The following is a 13,615-nucleotide window of genomic DNA, read 5'->3' as shown; positions in this document are numbered from 1 at the left end:
AATAACCTAATAACCATTCTTTAAAGCCTAGGCTTGATATGAGACACCCTCATAAAGGAGGATCCTGATTAATATTAAAGCCTCCCAAACTTCCAAACTTTGGCTTGCATTTTCCTAGAAAGCAAGCTAAAATCAAAGAAACAGAATAAAATCTGAAATAAAAGAACTGGTTTAGAATATTGGGGTACCACTTAGCAATTGGGCAACCTGTGGAAAATCACCTCTCTGAGCCTCCGATCTATTCAATATGTTAAAGGCATCCTCATTACCTAATGATAAATCTTTTTTCTTCTGGCACATATTAATTACCCAATAAATATTTATTTAAAGTGATCAATTTGTTGTTTTTGAAAATTTTATAATCTTTATAATTTCCTTCCTTCCTTCCTTGTTTTCTTTCTATAATCATATTGCACTTTTTATACCCTGATTTTAAACAAAACTTTCTGAAATATTTAATCTGTACAAAAAAAAGCTTTAATAAATGTTCAGGCTTAAAAAGCAACAAAACAATGACCCACATATAAAAATTAAATTAGCAGTACTTTGAAGGCCTGAATCTACTTCCTATCCATTTACATCACTCCCCATACTTCTCCCCCTTGAATGATTACATTATAATCCTGGAATCTGTTTTATATTTCTTCACTTTTCTTTATTGTTAATCACATGTACGTTTTTCTGAACTTTATGTGGAACGATATTGAATATATTCTTCTGTACCTGTTTCTTTTCTTTTCATTTAATCTTGCTTTATATTTCTGAGATTCATCATATAAATGGAGTTTATTTATATTGATTGCTTGTATAGTACTCCATTATATGGATGTACTACAAGTCGTTTATACATTTCCTTAAAAATTTCTGTCATTCCTATGGCACGTATGTACCAGAATATGCCTCAAATTAGAATTCCTGGAGCTAAATTGTTTTCCAGAATGATCAATGATCAATGTTACCCTGCCAGCAGTATATTATTATTATTATATCCTATTCTCTTCAGCACTTAAAATTGTCAGACTTTCTAATTTTTGATGAATGTAAAATGCCATTGTATTACGGTTTTAGTTTGCACATGCCCCATTAGTAATGTTGTGCATATTTTCTTATGTTCGTGGCAATTTTTCTTTTCTGTGAAATGATAATTTAAGCCCTTTGCCAACTTTTAGTTTGCTTATCTTTTTCTTATTGATTTATAGTTATTCTTTATGTATTCTCTATACCAATTCTATGTCAAATATTGCAAACATTTGCAAATACGAGTGTCCTATTTCTGGTTTGTCTATTCATTTTCTTTATAGACTATCTTGTCTTTTAAAAATTATATGATATAGAATCCAATTGTAATAAAATTTTGCATATGATGAGACTTGTTGGAAATCAATTTTCATTTTCTTCAAATGAAAAACTAATTCCTTTAAAGTAATTGACTTGAAGTCTATTCTTTCTTCACTAATTGGCAATGCCAGCTCTGGAACAAAATGAGAGTCCAATTCATTTATGTGGAGGTCACTTTCTAGACTCCCATTATTTTCCATTTGTCAATTGATCTATTACTGTATAGTTTCACCATAGTTTATAAGTCTTAATATCTGATAGGAAAAATCCTCCTAAACTATTTGATTAATTCAGAATTGCCTTACTCTACCAAAAAATTTACATGTAACTTTACTTAAAAAAGAAAAAACAATCTGTTGGGATTTTGACCTGAATCAAATTGTCTTGTAGTCAATGAAGGGAGATCTGATGGTTTTGTAATTCCGTATACCAAGTCATTATGCTGTACACATAAAACCAATACAATGTTATGTGTCGATTAGATCTCAATGTAAACAAACAAATAAATAAGACTGTCATGAAATATGAAAAGCACAAGGTAAACAAGAGGTAATTAGTAGCAAACACTAAGAAAATAACTTAATTATCAACTGGAGAACATATCCTTATATATCTATTGTGGGCATAACTATAGATAGAATATCAGGTGACAAGACATGTTGTTTCATATGAATGAAATGATAGTTGGTAACATTATTCTTTAAAAAGAGAAACTATTGGGCGCCTGGGTGGCTCAGTCGTTAAGCGTCTGCCTTCGGCTCAGGTCATGATCCCAGGGTCCTGGGATCGAGTCCCACATCGGGCTCCCTGTTCTGCGGGAGGCCTGCTTCTCCCTCTCCCACTCCCCCTGCTTGTGTTCCTGCTCTCTCTATGTCTCTCTCTGTCAAAAAAATAAATAAAATCTTTAAAAAAAAAAAAAAAGAGAAACTATTTAGAATGTAAACACTTAGCTGAAGTTAATAATTAAGGGCTATTGTATAATAGATTTGCAAATGAGTTAAAGAATTAATTATACTCTGAATAAACAATATTGATCTCAAACAATGTAAACTTGAATATTCAAAGATTGCATTATTTCATGGTCAGTTTGTGTTGTTGTGTCAACAATGTTTAGAACCTTTATTTAGCAAATAGATATGTTGATGTATTAGGAGCCATGATTTTCAGTGGGAGAGAGGAAAGTGCAGGTATAAAAGTAGAGAAGTTAAATAAATCCCTATAATCATAAAATTGAATTGGAATTTCAGTGTGAACTCATAAATTTCTTCATTAAAAAGAAATATTTCATAGCTCTTTCCACTGAAAAGTTCTCAAAACAATGATTGATCCATACTATGGTATAATTTCTCACTGGAACAAACTAATGCTGTGTTTTTGGTTGGGTTCCTAAGCAGAGCCAGAGAGAGGGACTGAATGTGATTTATTGAAGGAAAGCTCTCAGGAGGAGAGCTGAGGAAAGCAGGATAGAGTAAGGGTCAGAAGCTAATAAGGAGGGATGCAGGCTTGACTGGAGATGAGCATCAGCCTGGTCCTACACTGGATCTGGTGCACAAATTACAGTACAGAGTTACTCACAACTTAAGGCAAGTCTTTTGTCCCCCACCTCAGTTAGTCACTGGCCATGAGCTACTGAGGTAAGGGTGTGAGGAAGTTTGGTGATAGCGCAGAGCTGTTCTTTGAAGAAGTTATTAAATTATTGTGAGTTATTAACAGTCAACACTCATAGCAGACGGGAGTGCACAGGCTGGGTAGAAAGCAGCCATTACGGATTCCTTGAGAAAATGACTGATTCCATATCCAGAACAGGAAAGGTATAATGGGCCTGACACATGAAAGAAAGAAAGAAAAAGAAAGAAAGAAAGAAAGAAAGAAAGAAAGAAAGAAAGAAAGAGAAAGAAAGAAAAAGAAGAAAGAAAGAAAGAGAGAAAGAAAGAAAGAAAAAGAAGAAAGAAAGAAAGAGAAAGAAAGAAAGAAAAAAGGGAGGGAGAAAGAAGGGGGGATGAACGAATGGAGGGAGGAAGGAAAAGAAAAGAGAGAGAGACATTTCATAAAAATATTTGGGGTGTCATTTATTTTTCTCTTCTTTGGTAGAAATTGAGTAAAATTGGGATTTTTTTCCCCCTGACATTTTAATAAAATATACTTGTAAAATATCTGACCTCGGGATTTCTTTGGGAGAAGATTTTGAACTATTGATTCAATTTCTTAAATTATTTTAGACTTACTCTGAGTTGTCTTTTTCTTTTTTCTTTTTTTTTTTTTTTAAGATTTTATTTATTTGAGAGAGAGAGAATGAGAGACAGAGAGCATGAGAGAAAGGAGGGTCAGAGGGAGAAGCAGACTCCTTGCTGAGCAGGGAGCCCGATGTGGGACTCGATCCCGGGACTCCAGGATCATGACCTGAGCCGAAGGCAGTCGCTTAACCAACTGAGCCGCCCAGGCGCCCCTGAGTTGTCTTTTTCTTATTGAGTGAATTGTGTAGCTTTTCTAAGTATTTGTCCGTTTTATCAAAGTTTTCAAATTTATCAACATAAAGATAGTGATAATATATTTTTAAACATTTTCAGTTTCTACTATATTCATAGTTATATTCTCCCCCATCTGTCTTTTCTTAATATTGTTTATTTGTGCCGTCTCTTTTTTTCTTGGTCAATCTAGCAGTGATTAGTCTCTTTTTCAGTTTTTTTTTTTTAAGATTTTATTTATTTATTTGAGAGAGAGAGAATGAGAGAGCACATGAGAGGGGGGAGGGTCAGAGGGAGAAGCAGGCTCCCCGCTGAGCCGGGAGCCCGATGCGGGACTCGATCCCGGGACTCCAGGATCATGACCTGAGCCGAAGGCAGTCACTTAACCAACTGAGCCACCCAGGCGCCCTCTTTTTCAGTTTTTAAATGAGTTCACGTTTGGTGTTTGTATATTTTTTCTTCTCACTTCCTAATGTCCTCTCTGATATTCTTCTTTTTCTTTTTTCCTTTCTTTATGCTATTCTTTTTCTGATTTCTTAACTTGAATATTTGACTCCTCTTAAAAATTATTTCTTCTCTAAAATAATAATTTAAGGTTGTATATTTTGATTCTATAAATTCATAAGCATTTTGGCTATAGTGTCCTATTAAATATTACCTTAGTGCCCTTATGACAGTGTCTTGATGCCTGAGTTATTTAGAAGTGTTTTAAATTTCCAAGTGAATATTTCTTCCTATTTTCTTTTTGTTGTTTACTGCTATTTTCATCATATTAGATGATTTCATAGCTTTTGAACACTTGTTGAGGTTTGGTTTATGGCTTACTATGCAGTCAATATTTGTAAATGTTTCATATGTGCTTAAAAAAGAAATATATTCTCCGTTATTGGCTGATACTTTATAAGTGTCCATTAGACCAGACTGACGATTTTATTGCTCAGAATTCTCTATCCTTACTGGTTTTTACCTATCAATTACTAAGAGGGGCAATAAAATCTCCCACAACAATTGATGATGCATCAATTTTCCTCTGGAGTTTCCTTAATATTTGCTTTATGTGGTAAGGCACTAAGGCCCTTGTCCAACAGCCAGCAAGGAACTAAGTCTATCTGCCAACAGCCACATTAGTGATGTTGGAAGCATGTCTCCCAACCCCAGTCAAATCTTCAGATTATCATAACCCTGAAAAACATCTTGCCTGCAGTCTCACAAAAAATAGGCAGAATTCCTCTGCTAAGCCACTCCTGAGTTCTTGACCCATAGAAACTGTAAGATAATAAATGATTGCTTTGAACTCTTTTTTCATCACTCTCCTTTTAACTTATATTCTTACCCAGTAATTTACTCTCTTTTGATATAATTCTTTTTGATTTATTCTACTTGTGAAAAGACTTCCCCCATCAAATTAATTAACACATCCATCACTCACATATTTACCTTTTGGGGGGTGGGGTGGGGATGGGTGGGGACATTTAAGTTCTAGTTTCTTAGGAAATTTCAATTATACATATAGTGTTATCAACTAGTGTCATCATGTTACACATTAGATTCTCAGACCTTCTCTATCTTACAACTGAAAGTTAAAGTTATCCAACATACCAAAAATTATTAATACTATCTTATTAAATCCATATTTGTTTGCTTTAACCACCTATATACTAATTTCTTTGCTAATTACTGCTTCTTGCATTCAGATCTTCTATCTGGAATCAATTGACTTCTTCCACATAAAAACCCTCAGAAATGCCTCTGTATATGGTCTTTTGGTATAATGCTCTCAGTTTGGCTTGTCTGAAAATACTTTTATTTCAAAGTTGCTTTAAACAAATCTTTTTTTTGAGAGAGAGAGAGAGGTGGGGCGAGGGACCGAGGAAGAGGGAGAATCTTAAGCAGGCTCCATGCCCAGCAGAGAGTCCAATGTGGGGCTTGATCTCGCAACCTGGAGATCATGACCTAAGCTGAAATCAAGAGTTGGACACTTAACCGACTGAGCCGCTCAGGAGCCCCTAAACAAATCCTTATTGCTATATAATATACTCACATAAAAATGTAGAAATTAGAAGTGCCCAGTTTGAAGAAATTCTTATAGGTAAATCCACCAATGTAAGCAGCACCTAACCAAGAAATAGAACATTCCAGCACCCTAGAGGCTCCCCCCATGACCCTTCCTCTAAATTAACTCCCCCAAATTAATAAATACCCTACATTCCAAAAGCATAGATGAGCTTTGCCTTTTGTGAACTTTATACAGTAGAACCTTATGGTAAATAAGTTTTTTATGTCTGACTTCTTTTGCTCAAGGATATGTTTGTGACATTCATCATGTTGTTGAATCTAAATGTAGTTCATTTTCATGGGTGTAAGAATATTCTATTGCTTTTATCCATTCAACCCTCAATAGACATTTAGGTTAATTTCAGTATTTGTCCATTACAAAGTGTGTTGCTATGAACTTCCTCATATATATCTTTTGGTATACATATGTATGTGTTTCTTTGTAATCAAATAGAATTGCTAGTTCATAGGTATTCATATATTCAGCTTTAATAGATATTGTTAAGACCATTCCAAAGCTCTTGTATCAACTTATACTTCCATGAACAATGTGTCAAAGTTCCAGTTGCTCCACATCTTTGGATTTGGAATTATCTACATTTTGTGTTTTAGTCATTCTGGAAAGTGTCCAGTCACATTGTGGTTTTAATTGACATTTCTTTGGCTAATGAAGGTAAGTTTAGTTTTATATTTCCATTGGCCATTTGGATATCCTCTTTTGAAAGACGTTTATTCAAGACTTTGACTCACTTTTTCTTTTTAGTAGTTTGCATTTTCATATTAACAAGTAGAAGTACTTAAATATGCTAGTTGAAAATGTTTTATTGGATACTATACATATCTTTTCTATTGGATACTACACATATCTTTTCCCACTTTATGGCATATTTTATACTCCTAACTTTTGATAAATAAAATTTCTTAGTTTTAATGTGGTATGATATATCAATTATATTCTTTATGGTTGGTGGTTGTATGAATTAAAGAAATTTTTGCTTACCACAAAGTCATGAAAAATATCCTTATGTTTTCTTCTAAAAGCTTTATTGTTCTTTTACTTTTATAGCCATGATCTATGTGGGATTAATTTTTACATATAGTGTGAGGTAGGGATAAAGATTTATTTTTTTCATATGACTATCCAATTGACCTAACACATTTTTTTGAAAAATTTTTATTGTATTTCCATATAAATTTTAAAGGCTACTTGTTCATTTCTATAAAAAATATGCTGCTGGAGTTTTTATTGAAATTCCATACAATTCCATAGATCAATTTGGAAAGAATATGTTTATAATTTTGAGACTTTCCATTTTGAACATGGTTTATTTATCTATTTTTTGGGGTCTTTTAAAATTCCTCTCAGTAATCTTTTATAGCTTTTATTGTAGAAACTTATACAACTTTTATTATTTATTTGAATTTCTGCTAATATAAATGGTAGAGGTAATTTTAAATTTTCACTTATATTTGTGTACAAAAAATAGATTTTTGGTTAATTTTATTTAAGTAACTTGTTAAATTCACTACTAATTCTAGTAAATTATCTAATCAATTATCTATCTCTTTGTACAGAGTTATGCCATTTCTGAATTATTACCAGAATTATTATAATTATTACAATTATTTTTTCTTTCTAATTTTTATGCTATTTTCCCCCCTTATTGTACCTTTAGGCACCATTAGTTCAGTGCTGAATTAGTTCAGTGCTATTAGTTCAATATGCACATTTGTTTTCCTCCCAAATTTGGAGGGAAAGATTTCAGTATTTCACAAATAAAATATTTGATTCTAGTTATTTTAAAATATACCACTTATTAGCACAAGGAAGCTTCCTTCCTCTTAATTTGGTAAGCTTTTTTCTTTATCATTAATGGTTTGCATTTTACAAGTGCTTTTTCTGCCTCTATCAAAATAATTATATGATTTTCTTGTTTTCTCCCCTATGGTGAATTATGATGATTGATTTTTGAAGTTTAACAAACAAACCTGCAATAAATTGCACTTAGTGCATGATTTAGTATACTTTTCATATATCACTGGATTCTATCGGTAACATTTTATTATAAATTTTTGCATGTATGTTCATAGTCTTAATTTCTTTTATAATCTCTTGTCAAGATTTGTAATCCAGGTGATGATGGTTTTTTAAAATGAGTTTTAAAATGTTTACTCTTTTTTTATTCTGTGGAAGAAGTTTTGCTATATTGATAATCTTTCTTTAATTTAGGACACTTTTCTGATGAGATTATCAAGGCCTGAAGAAGTTTGTTTTTAACTGATTAATTGTATTTAAGTCATACTCTTCTTTAGTATATATAGGAATATTTAGATTTCTAATTTCTTCTATTTTCAATACTGGCAAATTTTTTTTTTAAAGACATATAGTCAAAACTCACTGCAATAATGCTAATCAACTATAAAAATGAATGGTTTGCCACAAGCTTTTGTTTTCTTGTTGATTTTCATGAATCTGTAGGTCAGGTGTGTTTCTCCTGAATTCATCTGGGGAGACTGTAGGTAAAGCTCAGGTCAGCTCCACAAGCTTTTTCAGAGTCTACATAGGTCCTGTTCCAGGGGTTGGAAAAATGACATGTGACAAAACCAAACCATGTAAACACATTTAAAGCTTCTGCTCAGGGGCACCTGGGTGGCGCAGTCAGTTAAGTGTCTGACTCTTGGTTTTGGTTCAGGTCGTGATCTCAGGGTCCTGATCTCAGGGTTGTGAGATTGAGGTCTGCGTCAGGCTCTACACAAAGCTTAGAGTCCGCTTGAGATTCTCTGCCCATCCTGCTCAGGTGTTCTCTCTCTCTCTCTTTAAAATAAATAAATAAATCTTAAAAAAAAATAAAGCTTCTGCTTACTAATTGTCAGTTCATGTTTCATTGGTGGAATCAAGGAAGAGGTCAAGCCCCAAATCCATGTGTGGGATGCATACATCAAGGGAGGAAAATATGTCAAGAGTGAGAAGAGAAAGAAGAGCCACCTACCACCAACAAATTATTCTTTTAATCAGAAATTTCTAATTTATTATTCTAAAGTATTTAACATATAATATTATTATGTATTCACTATCTTAAAATTGGTTAGTAATATCTCCCTTTTCATTTCTGATCTTGTCATTCTGTCTTCTCTCTTTTATTTGCTTTTCTCTTCTTACTTTTTTCTCTCTCTTTTTTACCTTTTTAGTCTTAGAAAAGTTCTCTCAAATTCATTGGTCTTTTCAAATACTAATTTTTAGTTTGTTCATTTTCTCTGTTGTACGCCTTTTAAATATTTCATTAATGTCTACATTTATCCTTAATATTTGTCTCTACTTTCTATGAGCTTAACTTACTGCTCTTTTTCTTTTTTGTTTCCTTTCCAGTTTTATTGAGATAAAATTGACATATAGCACTGTATAAGTTTAAGGTGTATAGTACAGTGACTCGACTTACAGACTTACACGTATGGTGACGTGATTAGTTGACACTCATCATCTCATATAGATACAAAAAGAAAAAAAACGTGGTTCTTTTCCTTGTCATAAGAACTCTTAGGAACTACTCGAACTTCTAGTTGACATGTTGTACATGATAACCCCAGTACTTATTTATCTGATAACTGCAAGTTTGTACCTTTTGATCACTTTCCTCCAATTCTCCAACATTTACCTTTGGCCTCTAGTAATCATAAATCCGATCTCTTTCTCTATGAGGATTTTTTGTTTTTGTTTTTGTCAAATTCCACATACAGGTGCAATCGTACAGTGTTTATCTTTTCTGTCTGACTTACTTCAATTAACATATTACCCACAAGGTTCATATGTTTTATCATAAAGGTCAAGATTTCTTTTTTTAATGGCTGAATAATATTCTATATATATATATCCCACAACTTCCTTATCCGTTCACCCATCAATGAACAGGTAATTTGTTTTCATAGCTTGACTATTAGAAGTAATACTGCAATGAATGTGGTGGTGCAGATGTGTTTTTGACATAGTGTTTTCATTTTCTTTAAATATATTTCTACAAGTGGAATTGCTGGATTATATGGTAGTTCTATTTGTAATATTTTGAGGCTCCTCCATACTGTTTTACATAGCAGCTGTACCAATATACATTCCCACCAATAGTGCACAGGGTTCCCTTTTCTTCAAATCCGCACCAGCATTTGTTATTCTCTTATCTTTTTGATGCTGGCCATTCTAACAAGCATGAGGTGATATCTCATTGTGGTTTTGATTTGCATTTCCCTAATGATTAGTAATGTTGAGCGGCATTTCATGTATCTATTATCCATTTGTATATCTTCTTTTGTAAAATTCTATTCAGTTCCTCTGCTGATTTTTAAAAATTTTTAAAATTTTTATTTTTGTAAAGATTTTATTTATTTATTTGTCAGAGAGAGAGAGAGAACACAAGCAGGGAGTGCATAGCCCCTGCTGAGCAAGGAGTCTGATTTGGGGCTTCATCCCAGGACCCTGGGATCATGACCTGAGCTGAAGGCAGATGCTTAACCGACTGAGTCACCCAGGTGTCCCCCTCTGCTGATTTTTAAATTGGATTATTATTTTTTACTTTTATCTTTTTGTTGTTGAGTTGCATGAGTTCTTTATATACAGTTGGCCCTTGGACAACACAGGAGTTAGAAGTGCCAACTCCTACCCCCATGCAGTCAAAAACCCATATATAACTTTAGACTCCCCCAAAACTTAACTACCAATAGCTTACTGTTGACCAGAAGCTTTGCAGATAACATAAACAGTCAATCAACACATATTTTATGTATGTATTCGACACTGTATTCTTATAATAAAGTAAACTAGAGGAAAGAAAATATTAATAAAATCATAAGGAAGAGAAAATACATTTAGAGTATCATGCTCTATTTCTTGAAGAAAAAAAAAAAAGCCATATGTAAGTGGACCTGCACAGTTTAAATCTGTGTTGTTCAAGGGTCATCTGTATTTTGGACATTAAACCCTCATCAGATATATGGTTTGCAAATATTTTTCTGCATTCTGTAGGTTGTTTTCTCATTTTACAGTTTCTATTGCCATGCAGAAGCTTTTTCGTGTGATGTAGTCTCACTTGTTTATTTTTAATTTTGTTGCTTATGCTTTAGGTGTTATTCTGCTCTTTTTCTAAATCCTTGACATAGATTCTTTGATATTTGGTTTTTTAGCTATAAATATCCCTCTAAGTACAGCTTTAGGATATCCCATAAATTTTGGTATGTGATATTTTTATTTTTATTTGGTTTAAAATATTTCTAATTTATTTTGTGATTTTTCTTTGAACTAGAGTTTAAAGTGTATGTTTGATTGTATAATGGGAATTTTCTACCTATCTTTATTCACTTATTTCTACTTAAATTCACTATGGCCAGACAACGTGTTCTGAATGATCTCAAGTCTTGGAAATTTGTTGAGCATTTGTAAGTAAAGTTTGATTGAAACACAACCCTGTCCATTCATTTCCAAGCTGTCTGCATCTGTGTTCACCTATGATGGCAGATTGACTAGTTGCTACAGAGTCCACATGGCCTGTAAGTCTAAAATACTTACTATATAGACCTTTAAGAAAAAGTTTGCCAACTCCTGTAGTTTATTGAGTCAACATTCTATAAATATCCATTAGATTACATGTATTATTTATGTTGTCCAGATCTCCTATATTTTTACAATTTTTTATCCTTATTTTGGCTTTGAGGAAGAGAGCTGTGTTTGAGTCTCCCTCTATGATTGTGAGTTTGTCTATTTCTCCTTTTAGTTCTGTCAATTCTTGCTTTCTGTATTTTGAAACTATGTTACTGGATGCCTAGAGATGAAGGATTGTGATATCTTTCTAGTGGATTGACACTATTATTTAAAAATGCCTTCTTTAATTCTTGTATTTATTTTTAAGCCTAAACTGTGCACATTTCCTGGTGGTGTTCAGGAAGGTGGGGATGTTAGCGCTTACTTAGGAACATATTTTTCTATCTTTATACTTTCAGTTTTTCTCTATCTTCAGATTTAAGTAACATCTTTTGTAAGCTGACTTATATTTGCTTGCTCCAGTCTGGCGTTCTTAGTCTTTTAATTGGATTTAGTCTAATTTACATTTAATGAACTTGCTAACTCAGTTAATTGTGTATCTACCATTTTGCTATTTTATCTTTGTTGCATGTTACTTTTATTCTTCTTTGTAGCCTGCTTTTGGCTTAATCAATTTTTTTGTTTGTTTTCCTCCATTTGATTATGTATATATTTTACTCCTTTTTCAGTGGAAAATGTAGAGATTACAACATGCTCTCCTAACAGTTTAGTCAAATTTTTAAAAACTCATTTGAGAGAGCATGAATCACACAACACCTTAACTCCATTAACTCTTCTTGTCTTTTATATCATTGCTAGCTTGCATTTTATTTTATTTTATTTATTTATTTTTAAAGATTTTATTTATTTATTTGAAAGAGAGAGAGAGATCACAAGAAGGGGGAGCAGCAGGCAGAGGGAGAGGGAGAAGCAGGCTCCCTGCTGAGCAGGGAGCCCGACGTGGGATCATGACCTGAGGCAAAGGCAGATGCTTAACTGACTGAGCCACCCAGGCGCCCCTTCCTTGCATTTTAAATCTCTATTTTTAAATGATTCAAAAAAATATTACTGTTATTTTGTGCCATCTGCTTTCATCTGTCTCTGGTTTGTCCCCTTCCCAAATGACAGCCTGGAATATCCTCCAGGACCTTTGCTCTCTGGCAGGTCCTAAAATCTCATCTTTTGCTTCCTGGCAATGTGAGATTACCAGCGCTTTTGTGGTGGCTTTTTGCTTGGCCTCTTGGCCTCTGGCCCCAAGAAGCTTCAGAATTTTTTATATGTCTTGAAGGAAAAAAATGGTAGCGTTAAGTTCAGATCTTCACCCCTCCCTTCTCACGTAAGCATCTGTAACCATCAGACGGTCAGAAGCGGCTCTGTTTTCTCCACCTGATGGCAGGTGTCCCTCTGCCTAAACTCTTTGCTTGGCCCATCAGACTGTTGTTCTGTCCCACAAACTTGCCAATACAAGGAGGTAAAAATCTGCTGCAGAATGTTGGGTCCATTTTTCCCCGAGGTTTCTTCTTTCCTAAATTTTTCCCCCTCAAAATCTGATTACCTTACTAGTTCTACAATAGGTGTTTCTATGTATTTTATTCCGCTTTTCCAATATTTCTTGGCAAGAACATTGCTCTGCCACAGGATGTTTCATCATACTTGAAGTTGGATGTCCCTCCCTGGTGTCATAAATTTTGGTTTTATTTATTTTCCACTTATAGCATTACACTTGATGTTTAAAAAAAAATCTACTTGGTTGCTTTCAAGACTTTGTTCTCTTAAAACATACTCAGCATCTTTATTATGTTCCAGCATCCTCTTTCAGTTGCATTTTCTGAATTCTTTACAAGTCTGACTCTGCTGTCCATCATTTCCACTGTTTCATTGTCCCGATTCCTTGTTTCCTCATGAGTTTCGGCATTTTTCCTATGAGTTCACACCCTCTGGAACTTTATCTGTGCGAACTTTTTGATGCCCGATCTGAAGCTGTGCTTTTTTGGAGAGGATTTTAATTCACTTCTAACAGGGACCCTGAGATACCACAAACCAGTGCCTTGTGTTGCCCTTGAAACGGAGAGGCTCAAAGACTTCAAGATGTAGCATTTGCCCTCAGGTTGAGAGCTAGCATCTGTCCTCATTGACCTCTATGAATTCACCTTTTTGCTCCAGTTTTGGACTTCTAGGATTTTCTTTGTTTTAT

The sequence above is a fragment of the Leptonychotes weddellii genome, chromosome 11 (assembly GCF_054177405.1).
Source record: "Leptonychotes weddellii isolate Sample4059 chromosome 11, ASM5417740v2, whole genome shotgun sequence".
Taxonomy (NCBI): Eukaryota; Metazoa; Chordata; class Mammalia; order Carnivora; family Phocidae; genus Leptonychotes; species Leptonychotes weddellii.
Note: the sequence above shows the minus strand (reverse complement) of the source record.